The following is a 12,406-nucleotide window of genomic DNA, read 5'->3' as shown; positions in this document are numbered from 1 at the left end:
CGAGATGGAAAGTCAAGCTCCTCTATCTGGACATGAATTTGTACTTTTGCAGTACACAGTCTGTTGCTAGAACCAACTCAACTCTACTGACATTTAGTGAACAAACAAAATAAAAGAAATAAACGCTAATCTTTTACACACTTACGTAAAAAGTGTTTCAGTTCAGCAATATAATAAATATTGAGTCTACATAATGCATTCATATGCAAAGCAATGTGAGAAGATAGATTTTTAATTACTTAATAGAAGAAGCGTTCTATTAAAAAATCGCATTTACTTATTTTGAAAATTGTGATCTCAGTACTATTTGTAAGTTTATAACTAGATCTTTTCTACATCAGAAAAAATCTGTAGAGTTTTCTTATGACCAACTCTGGAATTAAAATGCGTTAAGTCCACATTTTTATCGGAAATGCATTTTTTCTTTTTCGAATTTGCATTCAGATTCTTTCAGAAGCGCTTTATCATCATATACTTTACATTTATTGGAATTCACATTTTTAGCCTGTTTAAATCCAGCCTGAAATCGAGGGTCTGATTCAGAACATATTTTATCAATAACTCTGAATGGATCAAACCATGTTAAGTCCATGAATGTAAGATTTCTAATGAAAGCAGTACACAAGAATGAACGTAATTAATTCGCCACCTGTTTTTAACAAATTTTCATTGCTGACTCTTTTCTAAAGTTTGCTTGTTGCTATCATTAAGTCCATGTAGTAAGATTTAAAAGGACGTACAGTAAGTATTCCTTGGAATCTCTATTTAAATACCCACATGCAAGGAGTGAGTTGGTAGGTGCGGTAAGTAATATTTAAAGGCAAGTAAAGGTCGTTTGCAATAAACACGGGTCTGTTACTACAATATATTGTGATATTATACTCATAATTTGGGTACTAATCATTGTGAACAGTACGGTAGGCTTCGAATGACTCCAGCACCAAACATTGCCTGCACTCCCACGTTGTTTCACTTTATTTCTTTGTGAGATTTAAAAACTTTACAGATTCTTGCTCGCTTCTTTTTCTGTGGGTGGAATATGACGGGAAAATGGAGCCCAAAATTTTGCTTGCAATCTTGTTGGCGTACCTCCAGCATCCCTCTCCCTTCCACCAACATTGCACTTAGGCATTGCTGCTAGATCTGGTCGAAAATTTGTGTAGTTCCTTTTGTTCCTGGGTTTGCTTCCCTTCAAGGTCTTACATGCAATTACGTAGGCACTGAAAAGCTGAAAAGTACTAAAACCTTTATATGGAGGGAAACATTTCTGTAGACTTTTTTTTTTTTACGTATTTTCGCATAATGGGGAAGGGAAATAAGTCTTCGTCCTGACAGTCACCCACAACATGCTGTTACTGTTTCTTCCCCTTTCTTTTTCCTTCATGTTGACAATGTGAATGCTGTGCTTCGTAGACAGAACACTAACATCTTTTCTGTCATGTCAGTAACTTTTACAGGACCTCAATTCTGACTCCGCTTGGGTTGAAGGACAGAACTTCAATGCAATTTTATTCAAACAGTTACGAAGAAAGCCATCTGATCAGTTTAGGAGGAGAATTAGTGGAGTGTGAACCTGGCTTATCAATTATCTGAGACTGAACTGAAATAAATATTGACAATTAAATCTAATACACTTGGTCAAAATGAAAGTGGCCAGTCTCTTGAGCAGGGAAAATTTTCTAATTTTCTAAGACCTTTCGGGTGAACGCACAGTTCACTACTGTAAACCTCCATGCACTGCTTTAGTTAACTCCATAATACAAGGCGCTGATTTGGACTACCTCCACAGCATGCTTCGAATCTCTGTAGTGAATTTTTTGTTCTGTCCTTTCTTTTATTTTTTACAACTTCTTTCAGTGTAATATAACCAAATAATTTTGCTTATGTTAATTCATGTTACTTACACATAATTACAAAATTGGTGAAAATTTGTAGTTATAATTCCAGGAAATCAGGACATATTTTGTCATCTTGTTTACAATTACTACATTTACGCCCTGATGATCATGGATTTAGATTAGTATAATAATCATATTCCCTGTAGCACAATTTGCAAATTAATTATTGTCAATTATTTAACCATCAACATATTATTTATTGAATGTTCCTTAGGCAATAGAGTGCAAAGCACCAGGGATTATTAACACAGCATGCTTGGTGAGGAGCAGTGGTTAAGCTACTTAACTTCTATGCAGACAGTTCGAGTTCGAATCTCCGTAGTGAATTATTTTTTGTTTTGTCCTTTCTATTATTTTTTACAAGTCCTTTTAATGTAATATTGTCAAATAATTTTGCTTATGTCAATTCATGTTGCTTACAGATAATTACAGAATTGGTGAAAATTTGTGGTTATAACTCCAGGAAATCAGAATATATTTCGTCATCAGAATTATGGTTTTTCTCCTTCTTTACAATTACTATGCTTAGGCCCTGATGCTCACAGATTTAGATTAGTATAATAATCATATTCTCTGTAGCACAACTTGCAAATTAATTATTGCCAATTATTTAACCTCAACATAATTAATGAATGTTACTTAGGCAATAGAGTGCAAAGCATTAGGGATTAATACTAATTAACACAGCATTTTAATATGAAAGCCCCTAATTGTCGTTTTTAGTGTTACTTCCATCTAGCGTCAAAAGTTTCTATTAACACGAAAAAAATAATAAAGCGAAAAGTATTCTAAGGATAAAAAAAAATGACGAAAACCTGTTATATTTTCACTAACGCATTTAAAAGGCAACAAAAAAAAAAAAGTTTAGTAACTCCACAAAGATTTGAACTCGCAACCTCACGAACTGTTAGCTATCGCTCTACAAACTACGCTAAGAGTTTTATTGCAGTCAGAATGGCATTGTAATGAGCAATGGTCATACTCCACTTGAGAACCTGTTATACAGTATATAGTGTTTGTGTTACAATATTCACTGTTTAAACACTCTGAATGATCTGTCTGTTTTAAATCTCGTATATGAATTATTTTCTCGGAAGATTTTAGTGATTAATAGTTGTGTTCCCCATTATAACTCCTAGAAGAATATACGCAATCTTTTGAACAAAGCCTGGCTGTCCCAAGTGCTCACAGAAATACCCGATTCCATCTTAGTCTCTCAGATGCCGGGCACTTTCATTGTGACCAAGTGTACATACTACATTGCTTGCTAAAACACGTAAACATTCAATTATAATAATTGTCTTCAAAGTTAAGTTTGCATTTGTATAAGAACCTTTGGAAAGGAATGTGGTCACAATTTTAAAAATTCTACTTAAATGAGTGTTTTGTATATATGTTTGTAATGAAATCATTTCAATCCATAATTTCGGAACAAATCGAATTATTTCCAAAACCGCATTGATAAATATTAGACTTGGATAATTTCTTTCATTTTGCGCACTAGTGTCTCCAAATTCTGTATGTAATTCTAAATATGTTATTGCTTTCAAACCTTTAAATTTATCAGAAGTTTAGGCGCTTTCAATTTTTCGACTCTTCTGAAAAATTTTGATTTGTGGACATATCACATTGTGATTCCGAGCTCTTCATATAGGATATTCCATGTAATATTGGACATCAAAAAACCTTACAAATGTGTAATTTCTCGAAAAAAATTATATGTATAAAGGAACAGAAGATACTTTACTGTGTGAAATCTGCTCTCGTGTAAGTCCATTAGTTTTCTTGTTTTAATGTGTTAAATTTATCATATTTCCGTAAAGTCGCCAGTTTCAAAGGGTATAAACTAGAAACGGCTTATGATAGATGTTCATATTATAGCTGAGAGTACGATTTTCATAATTATGCTTACACCATATTTTATATTAATTTTTAACAGGGACATAAGTAGATATATTGATACTGGATAGACTTCATCAAGGAAAATAGTAACAAAAACATCAACTGATTCCTCTCTCTCTCTCTCTCTCTATATTGAAACAGTACCAATTTTAATTTAGCCGATTCATAAAGAAGTGCTCCCGAAAAAAAAGAAAGTAATTTCGTTAAATTATATTAGCTACGCCCAAGTCCAAATCAGGTGATGGAGCACACGTGCATTGCTTCTGTACATGCGACATAAGCAAGAGTTTTCCTGCATTGCTAGCAGAAAGGCAGACTAGAGGATAAGAACATGACAGCTCCTATAATAGCCAGTCAATCGCGCTGTAATCTGTTTGATTGACGGGTCAATTCTAAGGAAAACACAGAAAAAAATTAGAAATCAAAATCCTTTCTTAAAAACGAGAAAAACATACTAACTTCGAAGTGATCTGTTGAAAATAGATATTTACACTTTCAAAAATTGGTAAAAAGCAAACTTTTTCATTTTTCACGATAACTGGAGGTCAAAGTGAGAGAAATGTTGACAAAGAATGGAAATTACTGTTAAACGTTATTGCTGCTCAAGTTTCCCCAAGTTACAGTGAGTTAAGAGTCGAAACTCAACCAAGTGCATATGGTTTAAAATAAAACACAAACTTGTGTAAATTAAAATACACAAATACTTCAGTAAAGTTACAAATAATTAATAAAAGTCGTCCCTACTAATTAATGTCACCACTGGCAGACATCTGGTTCACAGATCACCTACAATCACCCCTCCAATGTCACTCTGCAACTACCGAAGCATGAGCTGCAAGCCGAAAAGAATGACAGAGGCCATGTCGGCATGAGTGCAAGATAGACATAAGGAACTTAATTTACGGGTATGAAATATTTTATTTCTATACTTGTATCCTTGAATAAAAAATCTGAAAGCTGCATTATTTACTTTATTTTATTAGGTTATTTTACGATGCTTTATCAACATCTAAGGTTATTTAGTGTCTGAATGTGATGAAGGTGATAATGCCGGTGAAATGAGTCCGGGGTCCAGCACCGAAAGTTACCCAGCATTTGCTCATATTGGGTTGAGGGCAAACCCCGGAAAAGACCTCAACCAGGTAACTTGCTCCAACCGGGAATTGAACCCGCGTCACCTGGTTTCATGGCCAGACGTGCTAACCATAAAAAAGCTGCATTAATTAGTCCTAAAAGTTTGCAATATTGCCATATTTTTAGTTCTCATTTTATTTGTGAGGAAATGATTCAAATGTGAATTAAATCGACTGTGTCCTAATCTTATACAGCAATGAGCATGTTTGGAAAGACAAGAGCTTTGAATGAGATACAAGCGTATTAATTAAATTTCAATTTCAATTAATTATGCAGCTATGGCTACATAAAAACGGTAATTTTCTTCATACAGGTACAGTTTGGTGAATTTTTGTAAGAAAACTATTAGACCTAGGGATGTTATATTTCGAAAAAAACATGCATCTTTCCCTACTCTAATTGCATAAAAATATAGTGAAAATTAAAAATTCACATGTATTCACCTATACAGATAAATGGAAACAGCAACAAATTGGATGATTGTGAAATATACTAACAAAGTTTCACGAATTACTTAGGGAGTTAGGAAGTATTATGAGATAGAGAACCCCTTGTTTTGATGCTGCGAAGCTGGAAACAAATGGCCTGAAAATGCACCACTGACAGTAATTCATGACTCTAATTTACATTGTTCAGATCCTGTGATATCAATAGCATTCCTAAGGCTGCTCAAAACGTGAATTCCGACTTGAGTATACAAATGTAGCACAGCTGCAGTCACAAATGACGTCAAAGGCAGATATAATTGAAGATTGGACCTAAAAAAGGCTAAGTGCCAATATCTTTGAAAATTAGTTTTCCTAAACAAGAGTCTATGTCCCTGGCTCATTTCACTAAGGAGAGAGGATAAGTCCCATTGTAATTTTATTTAGAATCCTGTCTCTCAGCTTCTGGTAGTTCCTCGAAAACTGGTTCAGAATTATTTCGAAGTACAGTTGTGAATTTTTCATCTGCATTTAAAAAACCAATGAATTGATTATTCTCCTTGCACTGATGGCACACTAAACACAACTTCTGAATCGTGCAGCAGTATTTCATGAAGGATGGTGAACACCTTACTTACTCACAAAATCACGCCTCATCAGAGGGGAGGGAAAAAAAAAGTTGCTGGTCTATTACTCTTTCACTCATAAATCCAAGAAACCACTTACAAAAATGTGTTCTTGAAACTGGATATCTTGGTTGTAAACTCTACATTTCATTGCAGTGTGCAGAAGATGCTAACACAACCACTTGTTGCACTAATTTCCAAAGTGATTTCCTCAGTGGAAATCTGAAGATTTTCAATTCCAAGCCTTGAGGGCCTAACTGTAGGATATCTTACAATATGCGTCCAGAGCAGGGAGTAGAATCGTATTCGAAACAGGTGTTGCTTGATCACAATGTTACCATGCTCGGGTCTCAGCCAGACATGAAGTAAAATCAGGATTCCCACAGAAATAAGGAAATTAATTTCCCTGACTTTCAAGGCTAATTCTCCAACATTTCCCTGACCACTGCTCATACATTTACATCAACTTTCTCGTATTTAAGAAAAAATTAAACCGCCTCCACCATCGCCATAGCCGTCCAGCTCTCTCTTTTATTCTATCTTTGACTTTACTTTTTTGTAGTTTTCATTCATATTTAAATACAAACCACGGAATAAAGCATACTGTCACCCTCATTTTGTGTATGCCCGGCTATCGGACACTTGTGGGCGACAGAATCAGGTCATGCACACAGTGATCTTTTAAATTTAATTTTATTCTACCCTGAGCAGTTACTACTGTAAAATAACACAACTCGTGTTTCACAGTGTTCCTTAAGATAATCGAATACACAAGTACCTATTTGATTTGCACCTCCATATGCAACTCAATGCCAAGTGAAGCAATAATCTTTTCTGTCACCTGTATTGAATATTGTGAAGTTGTAACATGCCAAACATTGTTTATAGTACATTGGTGAAATATTGCCACATGGTGTTGGAAGAACAGCTTGAAGATCGTAGCAAGTAATAGTCAGAACTCAATCTCTCTTCTTTTTTGCTTCTCTACTTAATTGTTTCCTTAGGTTATGAAGCTCTAACTTACGAAGTATATCTTGATTTAGTTTGTATTTTTAGGTTATTCACAAAGAAGGCACTGGTACTTTTTGGTGACAAAAATTGAGACATTTAATTCTGTTTGACATATACTGTCATACGAATGAGGTTTTGCGCAGGGTTTTCCATTTTGAATACACATTTCCTTATAAAGGCGGTACATCATACATAAATTTGAACTGCCATCTATATATTCCTTACGTGTTTTAGTCCCACAAAATGTGAAGGAATCCGTGGAAATGAGTTAACATGTTTCTTTATGCTTATGATGTTTTCCCTTCTCAATTATACACTCTGGAGAGATTTTCTTGTGGGTTGTTGCAATAACTGATTTGCTTATATCTAAACAATAAAATTCATAAAAAAAGATTTGTATACTCTGATTCTTGAACTACTTACTTCAAAATAATAAGCAAAGTTGTGTCCCTGATAAATTTTTGGTTTTTGAAATTTGTATTAAGAAATTATTTCAGACATGTCATTTAGATATGAAGTTCCGTCTCTTGCTTTTTGTTCCCCAAAGCCAAAAATGTCTTATAAATGTTTTCTCGTTGCTCTGGTGTTATCTTTTCAGTACATTTTATCTTACATCATCTTAAGTTACAGTCTTATTTCAACAATTATTGAAATTACTTCCAATGTAACACTACGACATCTCACATGTAGCACTACTGCATTGAATACTGTGAAATACTACAACAACTCAACTTGCAGCAGTGTTGAACTGAGAAGTGTGCAATTTTCTTCAAATGCACTACCACATGATGTGCTATGTATGATGAGCAGCACATAGTGCAATATTGATATGAAAACTTAATCCTTCCATGACAATAACTCAAAAACGAAATTTTTTTAGTTATCGTACTATTGAACTGAGCCATTAATATATTGACTACACCCCAACTCTAGCTACTAGCAACAGGCATCTATAATGAACACCGATCAAAATCCCTCATTTCTCATGAAAAACAAAAACTGAATAGACTACAGTGGACTTGTTGTCAGCAAACAGCTGGATACATTAAGAAGAAGATAAATTCTGTAAGTCTGAGAATAAATAGACAGCAACTAGACTTGAGGTTTGATATTACATTCAGAAGCTAGTGTTTCAAAGAAGTAAAGTATTGTCCCTCAGTTAACCTTCATTGAGACTATCATCCAATATTCATATTTTTCACCAACTCTTAGTGGAATTCACAAAAATTCACCGATTCACATTATATAAACAAGTTCCCTGACTTTCCCTGACCAATTTTAATTTCTGTCCCGCGCCGTGGTCTAAGGCATCCCGCCTAGGACTCGCGTTTTGGAATGTGTGCTGGTTCTAGTCCTCATGGGGGAAGAAATTTTCTCATGAAATTTCGGCCAGTGTATGGGACCAGTGCCCACCCTGCATTGTGATGCACTTGGGGGAGCTACGATAGGTAGCGAAATCCGGTTACATAAACCAGCTATAACAGCTGGGGAGCTCATCATGCTAACCACACGATACCTCCATTCTGGTTGGGTGATCGTCCACCTCTGCTTTGGCATGTGGCCATGAGACCATCAGCCGGCTGGTCGGTCTTGGCCCTTCATGGGCTGTAGCACCACGGATTATTATTATTATTATTATTATTATTATTATTACCGGTAATTTTAATTTCCCTGATCTTCAAGGTCTGTGGGTGAATACTTAATGCCATCTTCGAAGAACAGGGCATGGCATGATGATTAGTTACAGAGGCAATACCCAGTAATACTTTTGGTTCACAGCGCGTAGTAATTGGAGTAATAGTTACTTTTGATCCATGTGTGTAGTAATTGGAGTAATAGTTACTTTTGATCCATGTGTGTAGTAATTGGAGTAATAGTTACTTTTGATCCATGTGTGTAGTAACTGGAGTAATAGTTACTTTTGATCCATAGTGTGTAGTAATAGTTACTTTTGATCCATAGTGTGTAGTAATTGGAGTAATAGTTACTTTTGATCCATGTGTGTAGTAATTGGAGTAATAGTTACTTTTGATCCATGTGTGTAGTAATTGGAGTAATAGTTACTTTTGATCCATGTGTGTAGTAATTGGAGTAATAGTTACTTTTGATCCATGTGTGTAGTAACTGGAGTAATAGTTACTTTTGATCCATAGTGTGTAGTAATAGTTACTTTTGATCCATGTGTGTAGTAATTGGAGTAATAGTTACTTTTGATCCATGTGTGTAGTAATTGGAGTAATAGTTACTTTTGATCCATGTGTGTAGTAATTGGAGTAATAGTTACTTTTGATCCATGTATGTAGTAACTGGAGTAATAGTTACTTTTGATCCATAGTGTGTAGTAATAGTTACTTTTGATCCATAGTGTGTAGTAATTGGAGTAATAGTTACTTTTGATCCATGTGTGTAGTAATTGGAGTAATAGTTACTTTTGATCCATGTGTGTAGTAATTGGAGTAATAGTTACTTTTGATCCATGTGTGTAGTAATTGGAGTAATAGTTACTTTTGATCCATGTGTGTAGTAATTGGAGTAATAGTTACTTTTGATCCATGTGTGTAGTAATTGGAGTAATAGTTACTTTTGATCCATAGTGTGTAGTAATTGGAGTAATAGTTACTTTTGATCCATGTGTGTAGTAATTGGAGTAATAGTTACTTTTGATCCATATGTGTAGTAACTGGAGTAATAGTTACTTTTGATCCATAGTGTGTAGTAATAGTTACTTTTGATCCATAGTGTGTAGTAATTGGAGTAATAGTTACTTTTGATCCATGTGTGTAGTAACTGGAGTAATAGTTACTTTTGATCCATAGTGTGTAGTAATAGTTACTTTTGATCCATAGTGTGTAGTAATTGGAGTAATAGTTACTTTTGATCCATGTGTGTAGTAATTGGAGTAATAGTTACTTTTGATCCATGTGTGTAGTAACTGGAGTAATAGTTACTTTTGATCCATAGTGTGTAGTAATAGTTACTTTTGATCCATAGTGTGTAGTAATTGGAGTAATAGTTACTTTTGATCCATGTGTGTAGTAATTGGAGTAATAGTTACTTTTGATCCATAGTGTGTAGTAATAGTTACTTTTGATCCATGTGTGTAGTAATTGGAGTAATAGTTACTTTTGATCCATAGTGTGTAGTAATTGGAGTAATAGTTACTTTTGATCCATGTGTGTAGTAATTGGAGTAATAGTTACTTTTGATCCATGTGTGTAGTAATTGGAGTAATAGTTACTTTTGATCCATAGTGTGTAGTAATTGGAGTAATAGTTACTTTTGATCCATGTGTGTAGTAACTGGAGTAATAGTTACTTTTGATCCATAGTGTGTAGTAATAGTTACTTTTGATCCATAGTGTGTAGTAATTGGAGTAATAGTTACTTTTGATCCATGTGTGTAGTAATTGGAGTAATAGTTACTTTTGATCCATGTGTGTAGTAATTGGAGTAATAGTTACTTTTGATCCATGTGTGTAGTAATTGGAGTAATAGTTACTTTTGATCCATGTGTGTAGTAACTGGAGTAATAGTTACTTTTGATCCATAGTGTGTAGTAATAGTTACTTTTGATCCATAGTGTGTAGTAATTGGAGTAATAGTTACTTTTGATCCATAGTGTTTAGTAATTGGAGTTAAACGTCAAGATCATGACAACGATGTGATGTGTGTGGCATGTAACTGCCCCTAAATGGTGGAATTTCTTGGCTTCAGTGCAAGAACTGCGAAGAAAATTAATATGTAGTTGGGGTGTCTTCAAGTACAGTGTTGTGAAGTACAGTAAGCACTGTGTACATCAAGCAGGCGCTGGTTTCCAAAGTGTACTGCGTGATCCCTCCGTTGTCAGCCATTGAACTAAATCCTAGCAAATCTGTGTGCACAGTGCTTGAAGTGACGAAACTGCAATTTGGAAGTGCAGGATGTTCGACAAGGACATATGGGAGTTACAGTCTGAGCTTAAACCCGTGCATACAAAAGCATTACCCACAGAAATGATACTTGCCCCATTAGACATTTGGAAAAAGAGTGTTATGTATGATGTGATCTATAATGTCCTGATCTTCAAAGATGGCATTTAGTATTCACCCTGTCTACCATCTCTGTTCAAAATTTGGTTAATTTTCACTATTCTGAATGTGCTACATACACACGAGATCCTTGCATTGGTCAATGTGGGTTTGCTATTTCAAGACACCAAGTAACTTCTGAAAATTTGTTGGTGTTTCTCTGAATCAGCTTATACACAATCTAGCAACTCCAAACTAAACTAGATGGTTCAAAATGGATTGTTAACAAGACAACAATTTGATTCATTGTTACTGGGACAAATGACAGCAAATGAAGGAGTTCCAAATACCTTAGCATCAGTAAGGAATGTACTCATTGGGTATAAAAGACATTATTATAATTTTTAAAATATGTAATATCACAAACAACTTTTTTAAAAATCATCTCTCTCCAAACATTTCTATGAAATTACTGAAACTCTTTTTCTTGTCTCCCATGCTGCACCGAGGCAACAACTGCAGCATGTCACTCACAGATGAGGATGCTTTGGTCTATCATATCTATCCTAAAAAATGAGAACACTTTCCTCACATTTTTTTCTTTCTTCAGTTATATGGGCACTATTTCTAATGCTCCATTGTCTGTCAAGATATTAAGAAATAAAGTTAATGAAGTTTGAACAGGATGCTGTATTTACTAAATAACAGATCACACTAACCACAACAGACACAAGTTTTCGTGTTGAGTTCTACAGAAGATTTTGGATTTTTCAACTACGTGTTGCGATTTTATTTTTCTGACATTTAGTAGCTGCTTACAGGTTCCATTCTTAGGTCGGTACTATAGGTTACTTAGGAGAAGGAATGTGACCTTCCTGACTGTGCTGCTGATTATATTATAAACATCGCTCAGATAAGCATCCCAGTAGCCATGTTAGTATTCATAGTAATAATACACTTATGGGAATTAAAGGACACCAATTATTGTAATAAAGTTGACTATTAATAATTGCTAAATCTAGTATGAACTGTAATTAATAGCTAACTTTACACTTCCTAAGCAGAAGAGGAATGACCAGCAACTGATGAAGTCTGCATATTTTTTAATGAATAGTATTGCTGCTGTCACAAGCAGCAGGGCGGCAGATGCAGTAGATCTACTGCCCAGGCACTTGAAAGTTCTCCATTCGCCTTCTAGCTTCCCAGTATAATTTAGAGTCTGAACCCAAAAGATTTGATGATAAAGCTGGACATTTTCGTAATGTACTTGATTCATCAAAGAGTCTTCTAGGTTACACAGGATGAATTTTGGTGGACCAAAAATTTCAATTTTAAACAGGTGTGCTGCTAAACAGTCATGGCCAATTAGCATCCGAAATTTTGCTACTGCATCATGTTGAGAAG

General features: G+C 34.8%; 1 protein-coding gene across 5 annotated transcripts in view; it reads right to left on the bottom strand.

Moving 5' to 3' along the window:
* The window catches only part of Gp210 (nucleoporin 210), a 76,788-nt gene that overhangs the window by 36,440 nt on the left and 27,942 nt on the right, over window positions 1-12,406 (bottom strand). The gene's annotated exons all lie outside the window — the stretch shown is intronic.

The sequence above is a fragment of the Periplaneta americana genome, chromosome 5 (assembly GCF_040183065.1).
Source record: "Periplaneta americana isolate PAMFEO1 chromosome 5, P.americana_PAMFEO1_priV1, whole genome shotgun sequence".
NCBI lineage: Eukaryota > Metazoa > Arthropoda > Insecta > Blattodea > Blattidae > Periplaneta > Periplaneta americana.
The sequence above is the reverse complement of the archived record's forward strand: the minus strand, read 5'-3'. Positions and strand labels throughout refer to the sequence as shown.